The sequence below is a fragment of the Trachypithecus francoisi genome, unplaced genomic scaffold (assembly GCF_009764315.1).
Source record: "Trachypithecus francoisi isolate TF-2019V2 unplaced genomic scaffold, Tfra_2.0 Lachesis_group2, whole genome shotgun sequence".
NCBI classification, from domain to species: Eukaryota; Metazoa; Chordata; class Mammalia; order Primates; family Cercopithecidae; genus Trachypithecus; species Trachypithecus francoisi.
Window position 1 is genome coordinate 114,509,200 of NW_022681465.1, and position 25,342 is coordinate 114,534,541.

The 25,342-nt window shown below is 53.7% G+C and overlaps 1 protein-coding gene and 2 long non-coding RNA genes across 3 annotated transcripts in view; 2 read left to right on the forward strand and 1 right to left on the reverse strand.

Moving 5' to 3' along the window:
- COL23A1 (collagen type XXIII alpha 1 chain) overlaps positions 1-25,342 on the reverse strand; it is a 365,686-nt gene that overhangs the window by 74,849 nt on the left and 265,495 nt on the right. The gene's annotated exons all lie outside the window — the stretch shown is intronic.
- On the forward strand, positions 1,085-15,209 carry LOC117065411. The gene is made up of 3 exons (XR_004429916.1): positions 1,085-1,248; positions 2,276-2,571; positions 15,155-15,209. It is a non-coding gene; the product is annotated as an uncharacterized LOC117065411 (long non-coding RNA).
- On the forward strand, positions 2,880-14,848 carry LOC117065410. Its single transcript, XR_004429915.1, has 2 exons — positions 2,880-2,934; positions 12,771-14,848. It is a non-coding gene; the product is annotated as an uncharacterized LOC117065410 (long non-coding RNA).

Below are 25,342 nucleotides of genomic sequence, written 5' to 3' on the forward strand. Positions count from 1 at the left end.
GCTGCTTTCACCAACAGAGAGGCCAGGCGGGCTTGGAGACTGGATTACACGAGCCGCAGGAGTCGGGGCAGGACAGACAGCCTTTCCTGAGTCTCTGGACTATCAGGTGCTGAGAGCCCACCACGGCCAGTGACCTGGGTTTAGCATCTACGGAGTGCCAAGCCGGCTGCTCACCCAGTAAGCATGAACTTGCGACCCTTTTCCTCCGGGACCCCCCCGCGCCCACCCAGCAGGCTCACCTGCTGCCTTGCCAGTTCTCTGAGGAAGGTGCTAGTGTTCCCTGTACAGATGAGAACTCTGGGGCTAAGCCAGGTGAAGGGACCTGCCTAAGGCTGTGTTGCTAGAGCCTCCTGGATGCCTTCATAGTCTGTGGCTACCAAGTGCAAGGACAGTTGTGCCCCACATGCTGAGTCACCGGGCAGGTGGCCTTGGTGACGAGGGAGGCTGTTCCCCTGGGGCTGTGGTCCCTTTGCCGGGGCTGGCTGTGCCCCAGGGCATCTGGGCCTGGTGTGCAGCAGGTTGCCCCACCCTCTGGAAGAGCAGGGCCAGCTTGGCTGCAGCTAAGGCCTGGCTCCAACAAGCAAAACCACACCTTTGGCCAGGTGATTGGCCCCCGAGTTTTCCCTTGTTTCTTGTTTTTCTTCTTTTCTACAAGTAGAAGGAAATTTCCTCCTGCTGCCTGAGACTCAGACACTCAGGAAGGCACTGGGAGTCTGTCTTGATTGAGCTGCTCATGTGGAGAAGGGGAAACTGAGGCTGCAAGGGATAGGACGGGTCTTGCCTAAGGATGCTGCTGGAAAACTTGCCCCAGCTGGAGGGTCTAGCGCTGAAGACCACCTTGGGCTGGGAGAAGGCCATTGTCTCCCACTCTGCATGGGACCCACACAGCTCTGAGCTAGGGGCTGGCTGCTGGGGAATGACGGTATTTCACCGTGGGGGCCACCAGAGTGGCATTTGCAAAACTTCCTTTCAGAGGCTGGGGCGAGGGGTGTGCCAGAGCAGGAGGGGAAGAACCTGACTGGTGGGGAAGCTGTGTCTTCTGAGCAACTTACTCGACCTTATTGAACCTTAGGGTTTCCAACTCAGGAGGTCTTAGAGGTTTGCGAGTGGTGGCAACTAGACCTGCCTTGTGGAATCATGAACCAGATGAGCTGGCAGCAGACACACCAGCCTGGGGTACAAACGGGGTGCTTCTTTGGGACCCCAAGCTGCAGGGGTCTCTGGGCCATTACAATGCAGGGCTTTAATGTAACTGGGTTCTTTTCTGTGTGTGTGTGTGTGTGTGTGTGTGTGTGTGTGTGTGTGTGTGTCGGGCTCTCACTCTGTTGCCCAGGCTATAGTGGCGTGATGACAGCTCACTACAGCTTCAAACTTCTGGGCTCAAACGATCATCTCGCCACGGCCTCCCAGAGTGTTGGGATTAGAGGCCTGAGCCACCGCATAACTGGTTCTTATGAGTCCCCAGGTGGGTGAAGCTGGAGACACAGTGATTCCACCTCAGCAACTCTGCAGGCAAGCTGGAGGTACAGAGGCCAACGGAGCCGCTGGCTGCACCCTAAGCAAAGGGCAAGGGCAGCCCCATGGGAAGCCGGGAGCTTTTCCGTGTCCCTAATCACTGCCCGGCTATGAACCTGGGGATGAGAATGCAGAGGCCGGGCTCTCTGGGCATGAGGTTTCTCAGCGACATTTCAGGGTGCCCGGTCTAGCACAGGCCAGCGAGGCCTCCAGCTCGCTGCCCAATGACTCTGGAAGTCTGAGAGCAGCATCAGCACAATAAATAACTCCAGGGAGGCCTACGGCTTTCTCAGCACTGTTCGAGGCCAGACAAAATGAAACCATTTCTAACTCATACAAATCTCATCTCTGGTTGGGATGGAGAACTCGCGCCATTGATCAACTCCAAAGGGGGCCCTCGAACCCCAACAGGCTTCCTCTGAGGCCCAAGCAGCAGGGATTTGACTGAGTGGTTCCCCCCGCCCAGCTCTCCAGGAACCTCCCTCCCCAAGGACGTCCCCTCCAGCAACGCCTGTCTTATCAAGGTCCCTTCACAAGCCTGCAGCCACCCCACCTCAGCCGCACTGGGGACAGCCTGCCCAGGCCTCTCCCTCTCCCCTACTGGCCTGGCTGCTTCCTGTGGGCTCCTCACCGGTTGCTCCACCCTCAGCCCCGACCCTGGTCCTCCCCTTCGGCCAGCACCTGAGGACAGGGGGTTCATGGAATCCACACAACCCTCCATAAAGTGCTTTTGTTTCTCTCTACTCTTTTCTTTCTATAGATCAGGGGAACTGAGGCCCAGAGAAGTCAAGAATTACCACCAGGCACAATAGCCAAAAGGTGGAAGCAACGCAAGCATCCGTGGAAGAAGAATGAGCAAACAAAACATGCACTGACATAGCGGGATGTGAGTCAGCCCTAGAGAGGAAGGAGTTCCTGGCGCATGCGGCAGCACGGATGGGCCTGGAGGACGTCACGCAACGTGAAGCAAGCCAGACACAGAAAGATAAATACGGAATGATTCCACTTCTGGAGCCTCCTGCAGCTGTCAGATTCACAGGCGCAGAAGGTGGAATGGTGGGTGCCATCGGTGGGCTGGGCTAGGGGAGGCGAGGCCGGGAGCTCGGTGTTTAGTGGGTCCAGAGACTCCATTTCGCAACCTGAAAAGAGTTCTGGAGAGGGGTGGTGGTGGTGATGGTTGCGTGACAATGTGAACATACTTTAGGCTGCTGAACTGTACACTTAAGAATGGTTAAGATGGGAAATTTTATGGTATATATATTTTTCTTTTTTCTTCGGAGACAGAATCACACTGTCGCCCAGGCTGGAGTGCAGTGGTGCGTTCTCGGCTCACTGCAAGCTCCGCCTCCCGGGTTCAAGCGATTCTCCTGCCTCAGCCTCCCGAGTAGCTGGGATTACAGGTGCCCGCCACCACGCCAGGTAAGTTTTTGTATTTTTAGTAGAGACGGGGTTTCACCATGTTGGCTAGGCTGGTCTTGAACTCCTGACCTCGTGATCCGCCCACCTTGGCCTCCCACAGTGCTGGGATTACAGGCGTGAGCCAGCGCGCCCAGCCGGTATGTGTATTTTATCGCAATTAAAGAAAACAAACAACGCAGGGGTCTCAGCTACCCCTGAGCGAGGCTGTGAGCCTGGCTGGCCTGACGGAGACTGTGGGGATGCTGCTGGCAGCCATGCAGACAGCCACAGCGGAGTGTCCGGTGTGAGGGGCCTGGCACTGCAGAGTCACAGAGGGTGGCTCCCCCAAGGTCACACAGCGGGGAAATGGCAGAACTGGGATTGGAACCTGACTTCAGAGTCTGTCCCCTGAACATCTGTGTGTGCTTTCTACTGTGACCATGGCCAAGTTTTTCTCATCCCACCACGTGTCGAGTGTCCCTTCAGACCTGGTCCTTCTCAGCCCCACTGGAAGCCCCTTTCTATGACCCTCTTCCCAGAACTTTGGGAGGAAGTGGGGTGAGATGGCCTGAATCCTCCCAGACCTTCAGTCTGGAGCTCTCTGAGATTGCTGGGGCTCCAGGGCCATCAGGGAGTGCACCTCGAGCAGAGAAGGCAGTCGAGGTCCCTGGATATAAGCTTCCAAGACCAGATCGTTAAAACATCTCCCCGGACCATTTCATTTGTTTTACAAGTCTCAGACCAACCTCAGAGCTGAAAACTGCCCAGCCAAGGGAGCGTTCTCTCTGCACATTCCCAGCTTGGCCTCACAAAGCCCTCTGTCCCGTAGAGGAGTGCAGGAGTACATGTGTCCCGGTGGGTGTCTCTAAGGTGGGCCTGGGGACCTTAGTGCTCCTGGAGGGGACACTGAGACCCGGAGAGGCTGGCCAGCTTACTCCGGCTCAGCCAGGGCTATGGGCACTGTGGTCCCCCAGGAATTGAAATCACAGCCTCTTTCTCAACAAGTACAGTTCATTCTGAAGCTGCTTATGTCCCCTGAGTCATCTTCCACCATCTGCCATGCTGAACCGGGAGCCGAACAGCACTGGGTCCTGCTGCTTGTGGAAGGTCCTGAAGCAGTCTGGAAAGCCAACACCACAGGCTGCTGGGGTTTTAAGGCATCGCCATGGTCTTTGTCATGTTTGTTTGGAACAACGGTTATTGTCCAGGCTGGTGACAGACCCCGACGAACCCAGTGACCAGCCCTGGTAAGCTAGCTTGGACATGGTGCCATTCGGTGGATGAATGAATAGGGCCCTGTCAGGAGGGGCTGGGGTGGTGGGCGGCCCCAATCTCACATTCATGGGGGGCCTCAAATGTGGACAATCATGTGCTCTACAAAGGAGCTGACAGCACCAGATACCAGACAGCCACAGCGGCCTCCAACAGTGTTTAATAAAAGCAAGAGCCGCCGGCACCATTTATTGAGTATCAACTTTGCACTTGGCACCAGTCTCGAGTCTATGGTATTAACTCACATATTCCTGCCATCAAACCCATGATGGAAGGCTGTTGTTGTTATCTCCATTTTATAGACGAAGGAACCGAGGCACAAGGAGGTTAATGGGCTTTCTGAGGCTGTACGCTGGTAGCGGGTAGAGTCACACAGTTCAGATTGAGAGCCGTGTCCTTTAACACTGCCTGGCTCTCTCTCAATAAAGAAGATACTTATTAAAGGAGAGTGGTTAAGTAGTACACGGTTTTCATAACCTTTTCTCGGCATTTGTTATTTATTTATTATTTGAAATACCGGGAACCTCATAAAATAGAAGCTGCTCAGGATGGCTCTCAGAGGTCTGTGAGTTAAATGTCTAATTACAAGGCCAGTGTGGTTGGCAGCCCTGGAGACCCGAGATGACTCCAGCCCCATTTAGGCATAGCACGCCCTCCTTGTGCCATCCAAAATGCCTGCAGTTTCTAGGTTGGTTCCTCTCCCTGAGTTAGGAGCGGCTTTAGTTAAACTTTTCCAATGGGATTAAGGAGTCCAGACCCATGACACATCCTGGTTGCACAGCAGCCAGGCTGCAGCTCCACCACACCATGTTTTCTGGAGTCCCAAGACATCTCCCCAAGGGCTCAGGTTGGAGGGCTCAGGCAAGGGGGTGCCTGGCGGGCTGGGGATGGTAGAATCTGCTGACTTGCTGAGCCTGGCGGGCCATGTGCTGGGGGCTCTTACCATCTCTTCAATCCTCTGAGTAATTCTGAGATGTACAAGACTGGGCCCATTTACAGATAAAAAAACCTGAGGCCCACAGGAGACGTAACCATCCGAGGCTCACAGCTGGTCAGGCCAGGGCGTTTGCCTGCACCAATGATGCTCTCCTAAGTTCCTCATCTTCAGGGAAATGACCGTGGTTTTGGCACCAGAGCTAAACATGGCATGTCCCACCCAGAGGGTGCAGCAAGAAGGACGGGAAGGGGCAGGGCACGGGATGGGGACAAGGGCTGGTCACGGTCTCCGGATCAGACTGTCAGGGCTCTTGTAAGTGCCTCCAGTCAAGGGGCTGAGGGTGCCCGGGGAGGCAGGGAATCAGCGATTTCTAGTAGAAGCACTGCCTTTGGAAAGCCCCCAGCCCTTGGTGCCTTCCAGCAGAGACTTAAAGGGAGAGGCGCTGCTTGGGAGTCCTTTTGATTGGCAGACGTAAGGCACGTGGGTGCCATGATGGGGAGCCAAGCCACAGGTCATTTCTCAGGCCTGGCAGAGCCCCTCCCCAGGCCCTTCAGGCCAGGTGGCTGAAGGGAGGACTGAGCAAAACCGATGGGAAGAAGGAAAAGCCCCTCAGGGTGCCTGAGACTACGACCCTTCCTGCCCATAGCGGTTCAGAGCCATGAGAACATCTCTGGAGGGGCCGGACTAGCCGGCAGGCCTGGACAGGAAGGGGAGGGGTGCAGGAACTCCAGAAAGGGGTTTTTGGCTGGGTGCGGTGGCTCACACCTGTAATTCCAGCACTTTGGGAGGCCGAGGCGGGTGGATCACCTGAGGTCAGGAGTTCGACATCAGTCTGCCCAAATAGTGAAACCCAATCTCTAATAAAAATACAAAACATTAGCTGGGTGTGGTGGTGGGTGCCAGTAACCCCAGCTACTCGGGAGGCTGAGGCAGGAGAATCGCTTGAATCTGGGAGGTGGAGGTTGCAGTGAGCCGAGATCGTACCACCGCACTCTAGCCTGGGCGATAGAGCAAGACTTCATCTTCAAAAAAAAAAAGAAAAGAAAGAAAGGGACTCTCAAGGGTGGAGGTCAGGTGAAGCAGAATATTAAAGAGCCTGTACCCAGGTGAAGGGAGGTGCTGGCTACAAAGAAGCATGTTGCCGAGGCTGGCAGCGGGGCCGCTGGTACCCGCACAGGTGGCAGGTACAGCCACGGTGCAGGCTGTGTTGCTGCTGGGCGGCCAGCGGTGGGTGGGGGCTGAGGACATGGCTCTTGCTACACGGGCTGGTGGCCTGTGGCTTTGGGGGTGGGGGCTGAGGACATGGCTCTTGCTACACGGGCTGGTGGCCTGTGGCTTTGGGGGTGGGGGCTGAGGACATGGCTCTTGCTACACGGGCTGGTGGCCTGTGGCTTTGGGTTTGGTCAGTCCCAGATCTGTGCAACGCAAGTGAGCTTCGCCCCAGAGCCTGTCATCTCCTGGGATCTTGTTTCCTGTTGGAAAACAGGCTCCGGAGAGGCGCATGTAAACCAGCACACCCCAAAGATCACAAATTCCTCAACTCTCCATTCACCCCAAGCCTTAATCACTGACACATGTACTCCTCTGAACTTAACGAAGGCCAGGATTTATTGCTTTCGGAGAATGAGAAGCTCTTTTTTTTTTTTTTTTTAAACTAAAAGGTCATTCCTGTGAGCTTTTATTTTCATGAGAATTTCTTGTAACCTGCCTGCTAAAAGCCCCACCCTACTCTACTCAGAGGTTCTAGGTGGGCAGGTGAGGCCTGGGGCATGGCCGGCAGGGGTGGGCATGGCCTTTGGCAGGCACTTGCTAGGAGAAGCTGGCCATGCAACACGCACCGTCTGCTCCCAGCTGAGCTGACCCTTGCGGGCCTTGAACAGGGAACTCTCGGGGCTCCTTGGAACCGTGGACCAGCGCCCTCCTGAGGGAAGAGCGCAGCAGCCTGGCATAGCCCAGTTTTAACTTCCGTATCCCCTGGAGCTTGAGTGGGCACTGGGGTGACTGACTGTCATGGTTTGCTGGGGACTGATGGGTTTCCCTAGGCTCTCAGTGCTGAAATCAGGTCAGTCTCAGGCAAACTGGAACTGTGGGTCACTCCGAGGGCATCTGTAAGAAAGGAGGCCTCCCCTGCCCTATCTACCCACTGCTTCCCCATACCCGGCCACATGCCCCTCCATCACTCCTCAGGCCTGCAAGGCTTGCCCTGCCTTGGGGCCTCTGCACCAGCTTACCTCTGCCCGGGGCTCTCCTCTGCCCATCCCTGCACGGCTGAATGCCTGCCGCCTCCTTGGGATGCCTTCCGTGACCACCAGCCTCAGTTTTCAAGTGTCTCCTTATGCATTCACTGTCACATTTTCCTGTTCTAGCTTCTTCCAGCCACTTATTTCTATGAAAATTGCATAGCTTATTCTATGTGCTGTTCGGAGTTTATGGTTTCTCTCTTCTTGCTGAAACATCAGCTCCCTGAGGGCAGGGCTCCTGTACGCTGGCTCACGGCTGCATCCCCTGAGTGCGGCCATTAATGGGGACCCCAAGGTGCTGAGTCCCCAGGCCGGAACAATGGTTGGCCTCGCTGGCACAGAGCCACCTGCATCGGGAAGAAGTGGGCAATGAGGAGGCCCCTGTGGCCCCGGGCAGTGTGTACCCAGGTTGTGCACAGGCAGACACAGCCCTGCGTCCCCTCTCATCATCTCAGAGCAGGTCCCACGTGGCCCCCACACCTGGCCCCTCGGCTGCCCAGCTCTGCAGGATGCGGAGGTCTGAAGAAGCCGCACCAGCTGTGCAGCCTGCAGACCACAGTTTCAGAGGAGCCCGAGGCTGAGAGGAAAGATTGGGGGCCTGAGGAGCTGCTCCTAGATCCTGGCCTATGAGGCTACAAGGCCCGCCCAGTTCCCACGCATCCTTGACTCGCACCCTAGGGGCCTTGGGGCGATTCACGACTTGTTTTTGACCCCCAGGGCCAGGGCTGAGGTCCGGCTTTCGCTAAAAGAGTTTCAGCTGTTAGGCTGGGTCTGCTGTGCCTGGCCCTTGTTAGCAGAGGGGGGCTCCTCGGTGTCTCACACCCTCCTTTCCCTCTAAAGCCACAGCTCCCCGCTGTGGGGGCCTTCCGTGGGCCTGGAGGTCGCATGGGCCCAGGGCGCTGGACCCTGCCTCCCGCACACTCCAGTGGTGGGGTGTGGGCAGGCCATGCTCTTGGCCGTCGGCAGTTCTTTGTCCTTGCCCTGAGAGGGTGGCCACGGTGTGTCAGCTGTGTTTAGGGCAGCAGCGTTTTAAAACAGCTTTATTAGGATATGATTCACATACCATTCAGCTCATCCCGTGGTTTTTGGAAGATTACATTGTATTTGTAAATTTCTAAACTATTCTGTAAAAACTGAGGTGGAATACATAGCATAAAAGCTCCCATCTTAACCATTCCGAAGTGGACAGTTGAGCGGCGTCAAGCACAGTCACGTGGCTGTGCAGCCACCAGCACCATCCCTCTCCAGAGCTTTTCTCATCTTGCAAAACTGAAATTCTCTACCCATTAAACTCTACCTCCTTATCCTCTCTCCCCATGGCTACTAGCAACCACATCCTATTTTCTGCCTCTATGAATTGGATGACTCTGGGTACCTCACAAGCGGAGCTCAGCAGTATTTGTCCTGTGACTGTCTGATTTCCCTGAGCATGGTGTCCTCAAGGTCCATCGTGTTACAACCCAGGATGACGAGGTCGCCTTCCTTTTTAAAAGGCTGAATCATACTCTGTTGCATCGATAGATTACATTTTGTTATTACATAATTTTTAAAAATCGTGGTTTTATATACACACACATACACACACACACACACACACACACACACGTATATAATGTAAAATTTGTCATTTTAACCATTTTTTAGTGCACAGTCCGGTGGTGTTAAGAACATACACAGGCCGGGCACAGTGGCTCATGCCTGTAATCCCAGCACTTTGGGAGGCCAAGGTGGGTGGATCACCTGAGGTCAGGAGTTCAAGACCAGCCTGGCCAACATGGTGAAACCCTGTCTCTAAAAAAAATAGGACTAGCCAGGTGTGGTGTGCGTGCCTGTAATCCCAGCTACTTGGGAAGCTGAGGCAGGAGAATCGCTTGAACTGAGGAGGCTGAGGTTTCAGTGAGCTGAGACTGCACCATTGCACTCCAGGCTGCTGGGCAACAGAGTGAGACTCCATCTCAAAAACAACAAAAATAAAATAAAATAAAAAACAAGAACATGCACAACAAGTAAAAGTGCAGCAATCACAACTGCCTACTTCCAGAAGTTTCTCATCGCCCCAAACAGAAACTGTTATTAATGTATCTATTAAGCAGTAACTCCCCACCCCCCGTCCCTGGTAGCATCTCATCTGTCTCCTGTCCACGCATCTGCCCACGTCCACGCATCTGCCCGTGTCCACGCACCTGCCCGTGTCCACGCACCTGCCCATGTCCACGCATCTGCCTAGGTCCAAGCATGGGCCCAGGTCCAAGCATATGCCCACGTCCACGCATCTGCCTAGGTCCAAGCATGGGCCCAGGTCCATGCATCTGCCCACATCCACGTATCTGCCTACGTCCATGCATCTGCCTACATCCACATATCTGCCTATTCTAGACATCCTGATATTGCACAGAAGTGGGATCCTGTAGTAACTGTCCTTTCCAACTGGTTTATTTCTCTAAGCACAACGCTTCCAGGGTTCTCTGTGCCATGGCATGTGTCCGCACCCCATTCCTTTTCATGGCTGAGTAGTATTCCATTGTATGGGTAGGCTACATTTTGTTCATCCATTCCTTTGGTGGTGGACACTTGCTCTCTCTCCGCCTTTTGCTAATGTTACCAGAACACTGGTGGACCAGTCTCTGAGCCTCTGCTTTCAGCTTCTTGGGATATATATCTCGCTAGGCCACATGGTAATCCTATGTTTAGCAGGGCAGCACTTTTTATTTCTAGAAGAAAGGAGGCTCTTCATATGCCTGGGCTCTCTCTTCATCCCTGGTGCCCCTTGGAAGGAGCTGACCCTCCTTCCCTCTGTCTCTGTCTCTGGGATCAGGGACCCCGCCTGGCAGGGCCATTCCTTCAGAGCTGCTATGGAAGGGCATAAAGCTCAAAATACCATTTTCTTTTCTTTTTTAGACAGAGTCTCACTCTGTCATCCATGCTGGAGTGCAGTGGCACGATCTTGGCTCACTGCAGCCTCTACCTCTTAGGTTCAAGTGATTCTTCTGCCTCAGCCTCCCAAGTAGCTGGGATTGCAGGTGTGCACCACCACGCCCGACTATTTTTTAATTTTTTTTTTTGAGATGGAATCTCACTCTGTTGCCTAGGCTGGAGCACAGTGGCACTATCTCGGCTCACTGCAACCTCCACCTCCTGGGTTCAAAAGATTCTCCTGCCTCAGCCTCCCGAGTAGCTGGGACTACAGGCGCCCGCCAGCATGCCCAGTTAATTTTTGTATTTTTAGTAGAGATGGGATTTCACTGTGTTGGACAGGCTGTTCTTGAACTTCTGACCTCATGATCCGCCTGCCTCAGCCTCCCAAAGTGCTGGGATTACAAGCATGAGCCACTGTGACTGACCCATGCCTATTTTTTTGTATTTTAGTAGAGATGGGGTTTTGCCATGTTGGCCAGGCTAGTCTCGAACTCCTGGCCTCAAGAGATCCACCTGCCTTGGTCTCCCAAAATGCTGGTGGCATGAGCCACTGCATGTGGCCTCAAAAGATCATGTTCATCTGTTCCCTTGTGAACAAGAGAGGCAGAATCCCTAATGTCACAAAGGCCATTTCCCAAAGGGGAATGATCCGGATTTGTGTGCTGCCTCTGTGAGCGCGGCCTGGAACAAGCCAGCTCCTGCCTCGGGGCTGCCGAGCTGAGGTCCTGACCCCTCTCCAGGTCGTGTGAGGATGAGCTGAGATAACCTCAGACATTAAACTTCTCACACCTCAGTTTCCTATGCCTCAAAATGGGCATTTGTACCCAATCCCAGGGCCTGTCACTCATGTGGTCATTCCAGGGACACCCATGGGAGGCCCTGCAGGCACTAGGGACTGGGAGTTGGGTCAGCCCTGTCCCCGGGTTCCATGGGCAGCACCACTCCCCACACAGGCACCCACCACACCGCAGCATGGGGAGGCAGGCTGGGGACAGGCGGATAGCTCGGTGGGCTGTGCCCCTAGTGGGTCCACTTGAGGACATGCTGTCCCTGGCAGCTCAGGGGTGCTCATGCCCTTTCAGAGCCACTCTCCATCTGCAGGGCCCTTCCTGGTGCCTGGAAACTTGCCTCTTCCGGAGGGAGGCTAAGCAGGATGGGATGGAGGATGTGGGGTGGCATGTGGCACTGTAGGAGTAGGGGGGCCCAAGTGGGCAGGGGCCTGGATCTGGGGCAGTAGAAGGGGCTTCTGAGCCTGGGGGTGAGGGCAGCCCAGCTGTGTGTGGTCATCAGACCCAAATGGCCCCCACCAGGCTCTGTGGTCCTGGAGGGCAGGGCCCTTGCTGGCCTGTCTCTGGGGCTTGGCAAACGGTGGATGCACAGGGAATGTCCATGGTCCTGAGCTCTTGCCCTTCCCAGAATGATTTCATTGCCCACAAAGGGTCCTGTGGTAACTAATCTCCCTGCTCCGATCCCCAGACCCCAAGGTCCCTACTCTGTGGGGACCCTGGGGACTGCATGGGGCTATTTCCCATCCATTCAGATGCTACAGTGTGGTCAGAGAATTCTTGGTTTCCCCAGACATAAGCGGTCCCTTTCATCTCCTCCCTGGGTCCTGTGCTGCTTTGAGTGGGGTTGGGCTAACTGCCGAGGGTCCTTCCTGGGGAGAGGCAAAGGGGGATCTGCTGGGAGGCTAGGAGCCCACTGCTGGGAGCGGCAGCCCCATCCTGCAGGTCCCAGGTCCTGCATCCAGTGCAAGCCCGGGCTTCTGCACTAAAGATATGTCACCATCACCTTGGCTGCCTCTAGAGCTCTTTGGAAGACCTTTCTCCCTGGAGCAGGGCACTGGAATGCTGCAGGAAGCAGGGAGGGTGGCTCCCACATGTGCACCTACCATGCGCCATGCTGGACTGTCCAGATGTCTGCTCATCTAGTCCATGCAGCCCTGCCAGGAGGCAGCATCAACCCTCCTTTGCAGATGAAGCAAAAGAGGCTCACGGAGAAGTGGTATGTCCCAAGTCACACAGCTGGCACAGATGGTGTGTGGCAGAGCTAGGATGAAAACCCGGCTGTGTTCAATTCCAAAGCACTTTCTTTTTAAAGAAAAAGAAACGTGATGGCCTGGGGTCTCTCCATCTATTCAGATGCCACTGTCCAGTCAGAGATCCCAGGGTGGCCCCGGACACAAGCAGCTCCTTTTCCTCTCGAGATCCTGTGCTGTGGGGGGTGTGGGTGGGCTGAGGCCCTGTGGGGGCGAGAGGGCTGGGGTTACTCTGGAAGGTGCAGGGGGTGCTTGGCCCCACCCCCAGTTTCAGATTCAGTGGGACTGGAGAATTTGCATTTTCAACAAGTTCCCACACTACGCTGCTGCTGGTCTGGTAAACACACTCTGAAAACCAACTGGCTTCCTTTTCTCTGTCTTTAAATATTGTTTGGTCTTTTACAAAAATATTTCAAGCCTCATGTACTTTTCACCGTGCCATGTTGTCTTTTAGGCGCTCAGGATGGCTGGAGTCAAGTTGTGAGTTTGCAACACCCAGGGAGACCCATTCTGGGTTCATCAACTGCTGGCGATGACTTCTACTAAGATGACCACGGCTGCTACTGTGTAGGGGGCGCTTCCAGAGCAGTGCCCGGTGCTGTGCTGAGCACTGTCACGCAAATCGCTCTGTTGCTTTTCACAGCCACTTCCCAGGCAGAAGCCACCACCTTTTCACTCTACCAGGGAGGGCGAGTCACTGGCCCGAGGCCACACACACACACACACGCCGCAAGGCTGGGGTTCAGCCCCAGGTGGTCTGTGCCACAAGCGTGCACCCAGCCTCAGGATTTGATGAGCTGGGATAGAAGTGCCTCACCAGTTCTAATGGAAATGGGTCGAATGGCCAGAACCAAGGTCCTCTCCGCACCCGCTAATCTTTCTGACTGAGTTCCCAGGCTCCATGAGCAGCACTGCCACCTACCCAGGAGCTCAGCAGGGGTTGCGGGTGGCCCCATCACATCCACAGTTCCTGCCTACCCCTCCAGATCTGAGTGGCAGCAAAGCTGAGGTTCTACATCACTGTCTGCATGCTGGCCCTGCAGGGCATTTTAGGCATATAGACCACGAACCCCACAAGCACCTTGCGAAGCAGGCAGTAGCACTACTCCCAGCTTTACAGATGTGCACTGCAGCACCCAGAGGCTCAGTGGCCTGCTCAAGGTCATACAGTCAGGAAGAGAAAGAACCAGACGCTGACCTTCTGTCCCCTCCAGGTCCAATACCAGCATCTCCCCAGGCTCCAGGGTCCAGGGTCGCCACCTCCCCACTGCCTGCCCCATTTCCTCTCTTGCCTCCTTCCTCTCATTCCCTACCCTTCAGTCAGGGCCATCCTTCCAGACCAGAGATCGGATCACGCCACTTCTCTTTAAAGGCATCCACAGGTTCCCCGCTGTCCTTGGAACAGCGCTACCTGGCCAAGGCCCTTCCTGGCCAGCCCGGGCTTCCCTCTCCAGCCCGCTCCACCCAGCTCCACTTGTCCTCCATGAATTACTCCTGGCCCACCTTTAGCCAGATGCCTGGCCTGGACATGCCACACCCTCTCAGCTGTGCTACTCAAGTCTCCAACATCCTTTCTCCCCCGCCTTTTTTTTTTTTTTTGCCCAGGAAAACTCCTACTCATCCTACATTACCCAGCTAGGACATGGACTTATGTCTTAGCCTTCCCAGGTGCTTACTCTTGGGCCAGGGTATCTACTTGCTACAGTGCTTAGCACACTGGGATGGAGCCGTCTGCCCATTGGTCCCATTGCCAGACCATGAGCTCCCCCAAAGCAGGGCCCGTGTTGGCTTGGTCTAGGTCCTCTGAGTGGCCCAAGCCCAGGCAGAATCCCGCTAAACAGGACCAAGGTGGACATTCACCAATGACCATGCAAACAGGCTCTCAATTCCAGGGTGTCCACAGCAGCTTGTGCCTGGTCTGATGTTTGCCGTGCCCTGGGAATGGACAGCATGTGGCCTTTTTTTCCTTTTTAACTGTTGTGCCTGCACTTGTGCCTGCCCGGTCTGTCTACCGGGGTGGGAAAAGGCAGTTTATGAACCAAGGGTGAGCCGCCGTGGTCTTTCTAGCCAGGGCTGTTGGAAACCACTTGAGTGAATCGAGCCCTAGTAAACGGCTCTTAACCACTCTCCAGAGAGTGCCCGAGACCCCAGATAATAAGCTGCATGTGTGTGGGAGACAGGCCCACTTTTTTCCCAAGGATTTATAAGTGGGGGAGTATTCTCATTGACCTCCATTTCAGGAAAGGCCTCTTTCTGGAACACTTGCCGAATACTCCATCAACAGGGAAGCACATATGCTCGCCGCAAGCCTGCCCGACGGCCCCATGCCCAGCATATGTTTCTTGTCTCCTACGCGTTTCAGCACTGGCTCTGGGGAATGCGTGTATTTTTGAACGTCCCTAAACACAGCTCTGAGTGAAGCACTTATAATTTACCCTCCATGAAAGCCGTCGCTGCTCTTTCCAAACATACTTGGAAGTGGATTCAAAGTTTATTTAGACAGAACATTAAAAAAAAAAAAAAAAGATGGAACGAGAGTGCTTGTGGATTCTTACTCCCAGTCCCGGCTCAATGGGACCTTGGGAACAATTCCTCTGGCTCACGGACATGACACCCTGAGAAGAAACCATGAACATGTGAGCCCCGGCCGTCTGTCCACGCAGGCAGCTCTCCAGTTCGTCCTCTCTTTATTTGTTCACCTGTTATTCTATCTGCTTCTCCCTCCCTCAGACCTTCTTTTGCTTTTTCCTCATGTTCCCCCACCTCATCATTCATCCATTTCTCCAGCCCTAGAAAACGGACTCAATTCTTTTTATTTATTTATTGTTTTTGAGACAGGGTCTCACTCTGTCGCCCAGGCTGGAGTGCAGTGGCACGATCTCGGCTCACTGCAACCTCCACCTCCCTGGTTCAAGTGATTCTCCTGCCTCAGCCTCCTGGGTAGCTGGGACTACAGGTACCTGCCACCATGCCTGGCTAATTTTTGTATTTTTAGTAGAGATGGGGTTTCACCATGTTGGTCAGGCTGGTCTCGAACTCCTGACTTCGTGATCCGCCCACCTTGGCCTCCCAAAGTGCTGAGATTACAGGCATGCCACCGCACTCCACCAAAAATGACCCAATTCTTTTTTTTTTTTTTTTTTTTTTTTGAGATGGGAGTCTCACTCTGTTGCCCAGGCTGGAGTGCAGTGGCCGGATCCAACTCACTGCAAGCTCTGCCTCCCGGGTTTATGCCATTCTCCTGCCTCAGCCTCCCGAGTAGCTGGGACTACAGGCGCCCACCACCTCGCCCGGCTAGTTTTTTGTATTTTTTAGTAGAGACGGGGTTTCACCGTGTTAGCCAGGATGGTCTCGATCTCCTGACCTCATGATCCGCCTGTCTCGGCCTCCCAAAGTGCTGGGATTACAGGCTTGAGCCACTGCGCCAGGCCAAAATGACCCAATAATATTCGGGGGTGAATGAATGACTTTATTCATCCAGACAATCAAGTATCCATTTGCATATTGGTTCATCCATTCATCCATCCATGAAATTAGCAATCTTTGTTCATTCGTCTTTCTGACCATCCATCCAGGAAAGATGTACTAATGACCCACTCTGTGCAAGGCACTGGGATACTAGAGTGAGTGCATCCCAGTTCCTGCCCTTGAGTAGCTCACAATCATCTGGGAGATAAGATGCAAACAGTCAATTACAGCACAGTGTGGGAAACACTATCAGAGACATGTGCAGGTGCCGTGGGTGTCGGGAAAGGGGCACTGATGCCTGGGAACAATTCTGGGTACAGAAGGGGCTATGGAAAACACCTGTGGAAAACCTGCCCACCTCTCTCTGTCTCCCAGAACCAGTGAGGCAGCCAACTGGGGCAGAGCAAACTTCATGGCCACTCCAGGGCCTTGGAGACCTTATCTGCCAGGAACAATCTTCTGGACTGGGCTGGTTCAGACTTGCCACCCCCTTAGTGATTCCTAGAGCAGTCCTGTGGGGCCTGTGTTACCAGGTCCACCCTGCAGCGGAGGAGACTGGGGCTCAGGTGATTGGAGGGGTGAGGCGCAGCAGAGCCCACATGCTGGACTCTGAACACTGGAACACTGGCAGACAGTGCATGTGGCCCTCTGAAGCCTCTGTCCATGGGGTGACCCTCAAGACAGCACCAACCACTGGGCTACCTGCTTCCCTCTGAAGGCCTCCTGGGTGTTCAGGACCCAGGCCTAACTATTTGGGGTCAGGACTCTCCCTGCACCCCACACAGCTCAGAGCTACCTGAACGCTCCTGGCAGACTAGCCGCTCTCCCTGTGTGGGAAGCTGACTGCTCAAAGGACCCCAGCAAGCCCTGCTGTGTCTCAGCACCTCCCTTTTCCCAGCCAAGCCTAGTCCCGGACTGAGAACTAGGACCTTGCCTGCAGAGCAGGGACTGTGCGTGCCCAATTCCAGGCTCTGGCTAGGCCCTGGGCTCTGGATCCTATGGAGAGTAGCATGGTCCAACCAAGAACGGTGGGAGCTGGCAGACCCAGCCTGTCCTGCCTGGGTGGGGATGGCAGGGCGGCCCCTCTGCCCTTTGGCGAAGGGTTCCTCCTCTGCCACAACAAATGTCTGGGGCCATCATTCCTGCCATCCACTCCCATATGTCCCCGCTGAATTACCTGTTCATCATCCCCCCAGTCCTTGTCACACGCCCCACTGCGTTTCACCATCTGCTGCAGCCTCCTCTGGGCCTCCCTTCCCCCAGGCTCTGCTCTTTCCATCTAGCCTCTCCCTGATCCTCATCCAAGGGTCCTTTCTAACACTGGTCAGGCCACTCTCCACCAAAGGAACAAAACCAAAGTCCACTGCCACCTTCTCAGCGCAGAGCAGCATGGTAAAGAGAGACCTCTTCACCATGGTACAAATCCTGACTCTCTCACAGGCTATTCCCATGAACTTGGGTAACTCAACAGCTCTGGGCCTTAGTTTTCCCATCTGTGAAATGGGTATATTCACGGCTTTCTTATGGAGCAGCTGTTAGCATTATGGCTGAATATAAAGTAAGGCTTTCCCTCAAAACTATGCCTCAGAAAGGAAGGAGTCATTTTGGGTTCAAGTCTTTACAGAAGTCTTTCGTTTTAGGGGGTGCGTGCTCAACTAATTACTCGAAAAAAAAGACGACAATGTACTGTTTGGTGCCGACACACAACCCAAAGCAACTCCAATCAACATTGAGTTGTAGATGGTTGTAGAGGTAACGCAAGGGGTCTATCAGAAAAATAAGAGGAGCCTGGTAGTTAAGGGTGGGAGACTGAATGGACAGATTTATTTTTACTACGTAGGTAGTAAAGGGCAGAGAGGTCAGGAAAGGAAACACCAGCAACAATAAGAATGCTGAGAAGTAGACAATGAGGGCTACCTGCTGATGCAGAAATGGGACAGCCAAAATTTTAACCCAGCAATGGAGAACACTGAAGAGAATCGCGGTACGCAATGAGGAGTGTCCCAAAGCTCGTGAGTCGCCGAGAGAATCGCGGTATGCAATGAGGAACGTCCCAAAGCTCGCGAATCGCCGAGAGAATCGCGGTATGCAATGAAGAACGTCCCAAAGCTCGTGAGTCGCCGAGAGAATCGCGGTATGCAATGAGGAACGTCCCAAAGCTCGCGAATCGCCAACACTGGTTAGCTGGTGAGCTGGAATCTCGACCAAGCATCTCCAACCATGGCCTATGAACTAAATCTGACCCACCACCTATTTTTGTCCATCAAGTTTTATCAGGACACAACCATGCCCATTCATTCATGTGTGTCTATGGCCATTGTTGCTCCATAATGGCAAGTTGAGTAGTTGTGAGGAAAACTGTATGGCATGCAGAAGCTTAACTATTTACTATCTGGACTCAGTCTGGACAGCTGCCCTTCCGCAAGCTGGGCAGAAGTTTGTGTGAGGGTTTATTCTATGGAGAGGGGAAGACAGACTCGCCACGCAGAGCCGAGGAGGGGTACCATTAAGTGAAAGTACACATGGAATACGGAGGCCCCTGCATCTCTCCTTCCTCAATGTAGCTCCCAGGATGTGGGCAGTCAGACCTTTGCTTCCAGGTGGGAGATGAGCAGGCTCTTCTTGGGGACTCTGTGAGGCCAAGAGAAAAGCCCCTGCCAGACCACACTCCTGGGCACCCACTCACAGTCAAGGAGCCCCACCCAAGTGCCTGGAGCTGCCTGCTGGCTTTCTAGGCTTCCAGTCTGAAAAATGAGCCAAACTTGCCAGACATACGAGGAAGCCTCTAATGTGAGACACAGAGGGTGAAACACATGGGGAAACGTCACCTGGCGCAGACAAAGCCTTTCTGAAAAGAGAAAACCTAAAAAAAAGTAATTAACATGCTCAGAGATAATGATGGATATATTTGTAAAACCAGACAAGGATCCTATTAAAAAGGAATATTCAGAAACATTTGCACAAAATTCCTTACAAATCAAACACATGATAGGAAAGATTATAATTTAATTACCAATAGATGATGAGGCCAGGCATGGTGGCTCACGCCTGTAATCCCAGCACTTTGGGAGGGCAAGGCAGGTGGTCAGGTGTTTGAGATGAGTCTGGCCAACACAGTGAAACCCCATCTCTACTAAAAATATAAAAATCAGCTGGGCGTGGTGGTACATGCCTGTAGTCCCAGCTACTAGGGAGGCTGAGGCAGGAGAATCGCTTGAACATGGGAGGCAGAGGTTGCAGTGAGCTGAGATGGTGCCACCGCACTCCAGCCTGGGTGGCAGAGTGAGACTGTGTCTCAAAAAAAAAAAAAAAAAAGAAAAGAAAAGAAAAGAAATAGATGATGAGAGAAAGGTTAGGGAAGTTTCCAAGAAAGTAGAACAAGACATACAGATGCAGACGATAGGAATCAAGAGTTAAGAAAATCCATCCAGAGAATCAGGATCATTCCAGCGACTGTGCCCTTTTCCCCACAAAATTGCAGTTTCAGAAAGAAAGAACAGAGAAATCTGGAGGGGAAATCATTAAAGAAATAATTCAAGAAATTTGATCTTCTGAGAGTCCAGCTAGTGCAGTGAAAGAAACCAAACTCTGAAAAAATACTTCATCTTAAAATTTCAGAACACTAGGGTTTAAGAGAAGATCCAAAAACTTCCAGAGAGAAAGCAGTAGATTTCATGTAAAGGACTGAAAGAAAAGGAAGGCTTTGGACTTCTATTCGGTAATATCTAGAACTGGAAAATCAAGAAGTTGCAGGATATTCATTGCTATTTGGAGGAAGGTGATAGTTATTAACTGATTCCCCCTCTGCTATTCATCAGGTCCTGTGCCAGGGACCAGGGATACCATGGGATAAGGTGTAATGAGTCCCTCACCATCATTACAAGACTAGCAGGGAGAAAGGCCTCGACCCAGTGATGTACTGAATTGCAAACTGCCAGGTGCTATGAAGGCAAGGTTCGGCGACCTCTTAACACTACATGGTAGGTGAACACTGCCTGGTCTGAGGGTCAGGGTTTGCCTGAGAAACATATGCTTGAGTTGAGGAGGCCAGATACATGACCAGGGCTGGCTGCGAGAAGAGAGGGAAAGGTGTTCCGGGCAGGAGGAACAGCAGGTGCAAAGGTGCATACCACCTGAAGGGGTATTAGAACAGATAGCTGCGCCTCACTCCCAGAGTTTTGAGGCTTCCTGAGGCTTAAGAATTTGCAGCTCTAACAATTCCCAGGTGATGTTGATGCTGCCGGCTGCAGAACCACAGCTTGAGAAACACTGGCCTCAATGTCTGCAAAGTCCAAACCTAACGAATTTGTATTTTATCCTTCAGGCCAGAGTTCCTCAAACAGGAGAGTCATTTGGGAGCTTGATAAGCAAGCAATTAATAGGCCACCCCCAGAGATGCTGATGCTTTGGGCTGGGTGGAACCTGACAATGTGTCTGGACTGGGAGGGCACTGGAGGGCTGGGAGTAGGGGCACTGGGCAGGCATCTTGGTAATGCAGGAGGGAGATGGTGGGGGCCTCACCAATTGAGGCAAGGGCCTAGTGGTGGCAAAGGCAGGATGGATTTGAGAAGCAACTGAACAGGTCTGAAGATGGCTTGAGGGCACTGACAACTGAAGGGTGTGTAGGAACACAGCCATCCCCGGGAGACTCCAGCCTTGGGGGTCCTGGATCAGACCTCAGGGTCCCCAGCCAACGAGCACTGTCAGCTCTGGCAGCTCATAGCCCCTTTGTCGGGCAGAAAGGCCCCCTCCAGGTGGCCAATTTCAGGTTTCAAGTGTCAGCTAGATTTTCTGCTCACTGTCCCCCATAACCTGCTAGAAAGTTCACTGCCAAATTGATTTCCAAATTTCATGAAACAAATGTATTCCCAGGTGAAAACTACTGTATCCGATTTCTTCTGCAGATGACTCAGCCAACATGGAAATCTGCTTTGTCTGACTTTTGAATTCACCAGAGTCAACTTCCATTGCTCAGACAACTGGACGGAACCCCAGTTCCCACTGCGTCCCAGCCAGATGAAGAGAGTGGGGCCCTGAGTCCGTCAGCCAGCCCTAGACTCTCCACAAGCCCGGCCCCAGGCTCCACCTGCCAGCCAGGAGGCAGACAATCCACAGACCCCAAAAAGCACCCATGCCTACCTACTCCTACCAGGAACGGCAGCTGTTTCTCTGCCAGAAGTAGGGCCAAGAGAAGCCCAAAAAGGCCCTGCACCCACCAGGCCCCTATGGACCCTGAGTCACACCTGTCCCCTCGAGATTCTTTCTGGGCCATTGCAGTCCACCTACATTTGGATGCAGGATGAAAGGCTCACATGTGGCTGGGCATGGTGGCTCACGCCTGTAATCCCAGCACATTAGGAGGCCAAGACAGGCGGATCATGAAGTCAGGAGTTTGAGACCAGCCTGGCTAACATGTAGAACTCCCATCTCTACTAAAAATACAAAAATTAGCTGGGCATGCTGGCGGGAGCCTGTAGTCCCAGCCACTAGGGAGGCTGAGGCAGGAGAACTACTTGAACCTGGGAGGCGGAGGTTGCAGTGAGCCAAGATTGCGCCATTGCACTCCAGCCTGAGTGACAAAGCAAGATTCTGTCTCAAAAAAAGACTCACATGGAAGCTACCAGTAGCCTGCTCCCCGGTGCCCTCATCCCCTGTGACTATGGAGCCATCAGTGGAAAGATCCAGGAGGCGAAGGCCTGGGTAGCGTCCCCTGGCTGGAAGGTCCCAGGAGGGAGTGTATTCAGGGTGGAGAGGTGCTCCCTGCAGGCCTCTCCCCTGAAAAGTCTGGGCCCCTGGGACCCTGGGACTGCTGCCTTCCCTGCAGGAGAAGGGCCTAGGGTCTCCTGCCCATTTATGAAGGCTCAACTCACATACACACTGTATCCTGTCGGCTTTGACCTCTTTTAGCTTATTTGGTGCTCAGTCCTCACAGCAACCCTGTGTGGTGTTACTCCCTCCTTACTGGTTCAAGCCATCTGAAGCTGTCCTCTGCACGCAGGTAAAGATCGAGCCATGGTTGGGTGCGGTGGCTCATGCCTGTAATCCCAGTAGTTTACAGGCCGAGGCGGGACAATGACTTGAGGCCAGGAGCTCAAGACCAACTTGGGCAACATGGTGAGACCTCATCTCTACAAAAAATACTACACACACACACACACACACACACACACCTATATATACAAGTGGTGTGCACCTGTAGTCTCAGCTACTTTGGAGGCTGAGGCAGAAGGATAGCTGGAGCAGAGGAGTCTGAGGTTGTAGTGAGGCAAGATTGCACCACTGCCCTCTAGCCTGGGTGACAGAGTGAGACCCTGTCTCAAGAAAAAAAAAAAAAAAGATCCAGGCATCTCACCTTGGCCTGTCTGACCCTGTCTGGTCTGTCCCTTGACTACATCTCTGGTCTAATTTCAGGTCCCCCTATCCAGTGAACCACTAGGACCTCCTCTCTGCTCTTTCATCCCAGCCCCACAATCCTCCTTCAGGACAGGGGGGCTCTGTGCCTGGGAAGCCCTGCCCACTCCCCAGCCTGGCTACTTCTTGTCACTCAGGTCTCAGCTCAATGTCATTTCATCAGAGAGGCCCTCTCTGGCAGTCCTACCAGACAAGCCCCGCCTTCACTCTGTCACATCCTGTCCTGACTCACTGCATGTTTCCATCCTGCTAGAATGCAGACTTCTTAGCGGGATAAATCTTGTCTCTCTTATCTCCTGGTGCCTGGCATATAGTAGGAGCTTCATAAGTATTGGTCGAATAAATGAAATGAGAACACGAATGCCCAGTAGAAAAGGAGTGACTGGCCCCAAGTTGCAAGCTGGCAGAGGCACTGCCTCCGCTGTCATGCTGTGCTCCCTACTGGGGTACTGGCTTGGGGGGCTTGGGGGAGGCTCTGTGTCAAAGGAACCTCCTGGAAGGCAGAAATGACCCTTCTGGGTGTATCTGGCAGAGGCAGTTGCAGCACCTGCAAATCAGAGAGGAAAGTGAGGTCACGGAGAGTGGAGGCTTTGAGGCCAAACACACCTAGGTGGATCCCAGCTCTCCAGTCACCTGCTGCATGGCCCTGGGCAAGCCACCTATACTCCCTGAGGCTCAGTTTCGCCATCTGTAAACTTGTCATAACATGGCACTTGCCTTCTGGATTGTTGTGAGGCTCATACGATACCCTGCCTGTAGCAAGTACCTGGCCAGGTGCCTCAGAGCCCTGTAAATGGTTCCCGAGAAATCTGCGGCCCTCGGGGCAGGGTGCAGAGCAGGGCGAGGCTCTGGACAGAGGCAGCCACCGACAAGAGGGTAGGGCAGGAGCGGACACCACAGAGTGTCTGAGTTTGGACACATGCGCCTGGCTTCTGTGTCACAGGCAGGGCTGGGCCATGTGCAGGGTTTTTCATCTTTTAATCACAGCTGTTATCAGCTGCTGGGAAATAGCTGAGCCCAGTCTCCTAGCTGGCACAGGCTTCCTCTGAATTCCACAAACAGAACAAAGAGTTCCGAAATCGTGACACAGCTGCAGCCTGGGCAGTCAGCCGGGGCCAGGCCAGGAGGAAGGCACGCAAAAGCCAAGCACAGGCACTTGGCTAGAGGGTGGGCACAGCTGCGGGAGGCTGCTGGAGGCCTGGCTGACCAGCCAGCCAGGACCATCCCAGGCTCTGGGGCTGCTGGGAGACTGGGGGTCACCTTCTCTGAGCTGGGCCTGATGCTGTGTACTCAGAGCCTTCTGGTGGTGTGAAGGTCCTGTTCCAGGCCTACTCCAGGGTGCAAAGTGAGTGGCGTGGCTAGATCTCCGCTGGTGACACCCCCAGACACCAAAGCTACCTCCCTTTCCAGAGCCTGGAGTGGCCATTTGCAGCTTTTGGTCACCCTCTCCGCATGTGGACGATTTCCACAGCGCAAGCCCCACTTTCCAGCACTGACTGCACATTTCCCTGCTGCCTTGGCTGCTAGGATGCAGGTGTGATTTACAGTCCACCTCTCAGAGGTGTCTCAGTGAGATTCAGATTCGGCAGAACTGGGTGGGGACAGAGCATGATCCTAAGCCAGCAGCTGGGAGGCAGCTTCCAGATCACGCAGGAGACCTTGGGAACCATTCCTGGAAGCGCTGTTCTCTGAGGTCTCTGGACCCCTGAATAACCTCCCACTACCCTTTTTTCTTTTGGCTTAAACTGGCTGGAATGGATTCTGCCGTCTACAACTACAAATCCCGACAAACTCCTTAATGACTCCCTGGCAGGGCTTCAAACTCTGCTGCCTACAGAGATACACAGGTTCCAGAGACACAAGAAACAGACTTGTTTCGTAAAAATCACAAAGCAGCCCACTTGGTCTATATTTGATTTTAACAGAGATATGGTTCCAAGTCACCTTTATTAGAAAAAAAGCACGCAAGCCCCATGGTAAATGGTGATTGACGCTCAATTTCCAGGCCAGAGAGACACTAGGAGTAGGGCGACCATGGTGCCCTGGATATCTTATCTAGAGGGAGCGGCTCCTAGATAGTTAAAACTGACTGTTTCCAGATTTTTCCATTTTTCAAGAGAAGCCAGACATCGGGATTTTGATGTGAAATATCTCTTATTTTTCATTTTTGACTCATATTTTAAAAACACCATGCAGGCCAAAAAAGCCCCGGAAGGCCAGCACCCTCAAGTCTGGGTTTGTAGCCATGGCCTGCAGGGTTAAGTTCCAGCTCTTGAAGATGGTACTTAGGGCCCTTGGCACGAATCCAGCGTCCTCCCTCGCCATCCCTGCATGCAGGGACCCACAGTTCTTCTCTCTGTCCCTTATCCAGGCTGCCTCCCCACCCAGCCACGCCCTTTCACGTCCTCACCCCTCTGCCTGGCAACACACCTGTGCGACCTGGTCCCAGTGATCAAGCCCTTTGTGAAATGCATCCCCTGCCTCCTGCACCTGAAGCTTCAGTCTTGAGGCACCCACAGTCCCCTGCACACCCTTCCATCCTAGTGTTCCTCACTCTGGGTGGTGATCATCAGGGCCTCTGTGCCCCCGGCCCAGGGCTGGGAGGACATCCATCTGCAGAACAAGCCTGGCCTGTGGGCTGGCCCCCGAGGAAGTGGGCTGCTCCCAGGGTCTTGAGAGCATCCATCCTGGTAGAACAGGGTGTGGGGGTGAGTTTAGGGAACCCAGCAGAGGGATTCTTCCTGTCTCAGTGATATGGGATCCCCAAACCTGGACAGGGCCCATGAGGGTAGCCAAGGGGCAGCTGGACTCACTGTCCAACGTGTGAGCCCCTGGTCAGTCCCCCTTCCAGATCTTGGAAATGCCTGTGCACCTTCGGGGAGAGGTTTTCCCTTTCTCCTTAGGGGAGCAGCTGGGGAGGTTGTGACCAAGTTCCTTGTTCTCCACCCCATGCCCTGGGATGTCCGGGCCCTCAGGCTGTGGCTAAGGATACCCCGGGTCTTCTCTGCCCTCCACTGCAGACTTGCCTCCCCCCGCTCTCTGGAGTGTGGCCGTGAAGCATTTCAGTTCCTCAAACTCTAAGCAGCCTTACCGCACATTTATTAAACTCCCACTGTGTGCCTGGCACAGTGCTGGGTGTGTCCACGT